General features: G+C 43.8%; 1 pseudogene; it reads right to left on the bottom strand.

The window, feature by feature from the left end:
* Window positions 1–3,177: 3,177 nt before the first annotated feature.
* On the bottom strand, window positions 3,178–4,509 carry LOC149275858 (small integral membrane protein 11 pseudogene; annotated as a pseudogene).
* Between the last annotated feature and the right edge of the window lie 475 nt (window positions 4,510–4,984).

The raw sequence follows: 4,984 nt of genomic DNA, 5'->3' as shown, positions 1-4,984 counted from the left end.
CATATTGAGCAGATTATATTATATATTTATATAGAACTATAAACCATGGTAGACCTGGGAGCCGGCGGCCTAGTTGGAGGTTCTACAGAATACCCTCGGGGATAGATTGTAAGCTTGTGAGCCAAGCCATAATGTATTGGTTTGTATTCGTCTGTCAGTTCTAGGCTCGTCAGACCCTTAGAATGTATGGACTGTGAGAAGACCTGCGGGAATTGTTAGCGCTATATAAATAAAGGGTAATAATAGACAGTTTTTTTTATTTATTTACTTGAATACGGTGGATGTCTTCTGTGCAGGGTCATTTTGCTGATCCATAGCTATGGACTTCGAGGTCAGAGACAAGGTCAAAGGTCGCACCCCATCACTTTGCAGGACCTGGAGCAGCATGGAGGATTATGGCTGAAAAGTGCCCTCATGGACCGTAACTTGTGAGAAACTCTTCCTGAACTTCATTAGAGTTAGCTCTTCAAGTTAACACTACACTGTTAGGGTTTTGGTATGGGGAGGAAAAAAACCCGTCAGGACAGAAAGTTGATTATTTCCCCAACCCAGTCCTCAAGGCAATGGTCCATTTATCATGAATCTCCCCATCGGAGAAGAGCGTGGTAATTACTTGCTGCTCCCCTGTCGAAGAGACACAGGTCGCAGCTGCCACACGGTTAATGTTTAGATATTTCTGATGATGCATGAGCGGAGATCTAAAGCTTTATTCAATTAATTTAGTTATGCAAAATTTATTCTTTAAGTTCCCCACCGTTCAGATAAAGCAAAATAAATCACTCGTATTAAAACATCATTAACGTATTTTCTCTCTAACATGTCAGTTTTTACACCAAGTTTATTCCACGGCAGTAGCGGACTAATCTCCGGGGAAATGCCCTGTGAGGGTAGTTGGCCTGTAGGAAGGATCTTGGAAAATGAACATAGAAGGATTTTTAACAGGCGCCTGGAAAACCCCCCATTTACTACTGAGGCAGCAATTAAGAAGTCATCCCACAGGGCTCTCAACGGGAGATTCAGTTAAATATTTAAAGGTCATTGCTTGTAGCAAATACTTCTGTTAAATGTGCACAAATAATCGCTTATTCTTGATTCTGTTAACAGTCAGTTAACCCCTTGACGACAATTGATGTGCCAGGCGGGAAAACAGCGTGATGACAGTTAACGATCTCTTCCGCGAAATGGTGTCGCTGTAATGCCTTGATGTCGAGCCATTCAGCAACACCGAGAGTGCAGGGCGCCCCCCCCAGTCACTCCATTGAGCATCAACGTGGGGCATACTAAATTTGGCGCTGGCCTCTCCAGACCCTCCTGAGAACTGAGCTTTGACGGGGTACATCGAATTGGCCGGGTTCAAAGACGTCTCAAATAGATGTCAAAATTCCAAAAAAAAAATACAGCTTCCCAAATGTGACCTTTCAGCCCCCAGCCAAAACAAACCCATGCGTATCACTGTACTCGGGAGATGTTGCTGGACACATGCAAACAATGTTTTAGGTGACTTCATTAAAAAAATTTATTGTGTAAAATAGTTCACAATATTAAAACTGTATAAATACATAAATTAACAGTTTGTATTTTCTGAAACAACACAGCTTCGTCATCAACACAGCAGAAGAGGGCCGTACATTTTCAGCCAAACAGCAGACAGGACCTGCAAAAAAAATTAAAAATAAATAAATTATTGGTTTTGTGCATAAAATCTAGTTTTTCTATAGTTTAGACAAACATATCACCAGTAAGACTGCTTTTGGAAAGCTGTTTGTAACAGGTTCACCAAGAGAGCTGTAGTAACTCCCAGAGATCACCCACATGTATCCTCCTGTTGTCCCCGGAATCACTTCCAGCACCAGTCAGCATGCGCACCTTGGAACTCTGCTATGTGTACCCAATAAGTAGACACAACTACCTTGAATGGAGTACAGCAGGAATGAACAGTTTATTGTTGTAAAACAGACTCCTATAGCCACAGAACTTCATTAACATAAATTACCATTGATAAACAGGTAGACAACCCAACCTTTAATCCCCTTTAGCTACTGAATATCCCCCTGGCAGCCATCCCGTCAATAGGATTAGTTTAACAATGGAGTTCCTGCCTGTGCAATCTTTGTTTGGCAGCCAGGCTGGAGCCATCTCTGACTACCTTGGGGCCCTCTATGACAGGTCATTCTGTCACACTGTTCATAAATAGTGTGCCTACCGTGTAGGTCGTAAGAAAAAGAGGGACAGTGTGGTATATGATGGCAGCTTGGGGTGTCTGTCTGCAATGTTTACAAGAGATCAGATGGCTAGGATGCTTGAAAAAAAATGGCTAATCCACATGCAGTGGCCAATGACTGTTATATCACAGTTGACCCTGTTACTCTAAAACCCTCTATAGCCAATTAAACAAATGACACACAAACATTAAAAATGTTTTGTATATACAGCACCCAAAGCCAGAATGAGGAGTGTGATGGGAGTTGTAGGCATCAACAACATACGCGCCAGACGTACAAAAGGTTGGCATACTTGCGGAAATACATTTTTTTTTTTTTACCAACATTTAAATTTTTTTTAGCAAGATTATGGAATTTAACCGCTTGGCGTGTATGCCTCGTGCGTTGACTGCGTGTGCACACTACACAAATGGACATCTACTGGATAAATGAAGGTGGGTGGGGACTTTTATGCCATATTAGACATATATTACATACAAGATAATTTTTATAACAGCAGCATTTTACGACAGTGAACGTGAGGCTCTCCTCTTTAACGAGACTCTCCAGGGCACAGGGGAAGAGAGAAAACAGCAGCCGGCCGCATCTACAGAAAAAGGGACCGTGGATGTGCCTCCACGTACAAGATACGGCTGACATTCTGGGTCTACTGTGGCAGCCACGTATCATATAAGTCATACAGGACTGCAACGCTTGTCAGAGGGTGGACCTCTCAGGTAGGTCTCATTCCACCCGGTGCAAAGCTCAACCAATGTATAAGGCGGTACGCAGCTCAAGCAACGATGGCAGAGGAGCCAAGGTGTGATGACCGTGCCCCGGTCTGCAGGTCTACGCTTAAAGTGCGAAAGTTCCGGTTCACAGCAGGATGTTCAGTGGTAGCAGCCCTGCTTTACCTTAGTTAAGTCTCGGCAAAGTATGAAACGGCGTACAGTAAGCGAGTTCCAAACGGCATACCTTAGTCTTCCTTTTTATCAGCCTCCTCCTCCTTTTCTGCCTCTTTTTTAAGTCTCTCTTCTCGTTCACGTTTTAATTTGGCTTCGATTCTTTTACTCTGGTATATTTTGACTCCAGCAAACGCCAGGCACAGTAACACGGTCTTGGCAGCCAAGATATAGAGCAGCAACGGAAAATTATCCAAAACCTGGAGTAAGAAAAGCAACAAGCCGTTTATCTGCTTACGCCCCCAATTTGAATGCCAGAGTTTCTCTAAAGTTCCAGTGCAACCCCAAAGCCTCTGCGCATGCATAGGAAAGTGGACTAATTTCAGTGAAAAAAGGCATAAGGCAAAGCAAAAACTGTGTAGAAAAACAGACATTACAGGCCAACGCTCTCCCTGCATGAGTATAAAACATCTGGGAAGAGGGACCCTATATACATTACCATGCAAAAGTTTGGGGTCACCACTGTTTTCATGGAAAACAAGGAGATTTCTGGCTGTAACATAATTGCAAAAGGGGTTCTAACGCTCAATTAGTCTTTAAACTTAAACTTGGATTGGGCAGTTTGGTTAGAAAGTTTGAAGTAGATCAGCAGCTATCCCATTACTTTAAACATATTAACCCATTCTTTGGATCTAAAGCAGGAAGGATCGGTAGAACGGTCAAACTAGAAACGGTCAGGCTAAGTTACTATGTTACTGTGTGTATTTTCCTTTTTTTTTAATGAATGGGAGAGCAGAACCGCATTAAATGTACACTTAGCAAAGGCGCAGTTCCACTTACACAAAACATTAGTTCTCATTAACCGCAACAACCGAACTTTAGCAGATCTGTCATTTTCTATTCTGTGAAGGTTTCACACAAAACACAAAAAAGCAACAAAGCCTTTTCAGCATCTATGGCAACAGCCTATCAGTGCTTAGTTCTGTGTCATGTGGCAAGCTTTCCCAGAAAAGTTATAAATGGGACAATATAATTATTACGCCATGGAATTGCTTTTTAGATCTCAAGTGTTACATTCAGCAGTGGTCGTTTTCATTGACAAGGAGGCAAGGCCCTCACCCTTATGGGGAGAAATAAGGCAGTAGAACCAGGTCCCAGAATGCTAGAACACTGAAGCTTCAGAGGTTTACAGGCCATGGTGACCAGGCCTGTATTATTATGAGACAAAACAGGCAGTCCCGTATATGTGGGATAGTTGCTCTCCGTGGAGCTCCGTTAATTAATGATTTCACTGTTAGAATGGCTGTATATCGGAGTTAACCCGTTATCTGCCTTTTAACGATTCAGTAACAGTTCAGGTCCCCCCCCCTCACCACGTGACCGCTCGCACGTACTTTCCGTGCCATCGCTCACCTTCCAGTTAAATTCCGGCATTCTGTCCGCTTCGCGTACCCGTCACAAATGGTCCTCACCGGCTACCTTGCGGCACGTTGTAGGAGTTAGACAGAGGTAGGCGGGGTCATACTGGACTGGCAGATGAATCAACCAATGGCGCTTGAAGCGTGATGCCTATCTGCCAATGGCGATGAGAAGAGGCGAATCTCTCCGCTTTTCCAGAAGCTTCCGGTATAGCGCCAGAGATTGACAAGGGCAGCAGCTGGGTGAACGTACAGCAGCTGTGACAGAAATGTGGTGACAAAAATACCCCACGCGTGGCATATGGCTTAGTGTTTTAATACTGTGTGGGCCCAGACACCGTCCAAGCGACTCACAGGCCAGAGGGCGCTTCTACCCAGTGCTATGGCAGCTTCTTTGTACGTCAGGAGGCATGTTAATGCTCTAATGTTAACCCAGACATAAAAATGATTAACCCTTTAGGCC

The sequence above is a fragment of the Sceloporus occidentalis genome, unplaced genomic scaffold (assembly GCF_023333645.1).
Source record: "Sceloporus occidentalis isolate IW3139 unplaced genomic scaffold, rSceOcc1.0.p SCAF_262, whole genome shotgun sequence".
NCBI classification, from domain to species: Eukaryota; Metazoa; Chordata; class Lepidosauria; order Squamata; family Phrynosomatidae; genus Sceloporus; species Sceloporus occidentalis.
This window is presented reverse-complemented; position numbering and strand designations above follow the sequence as displayed.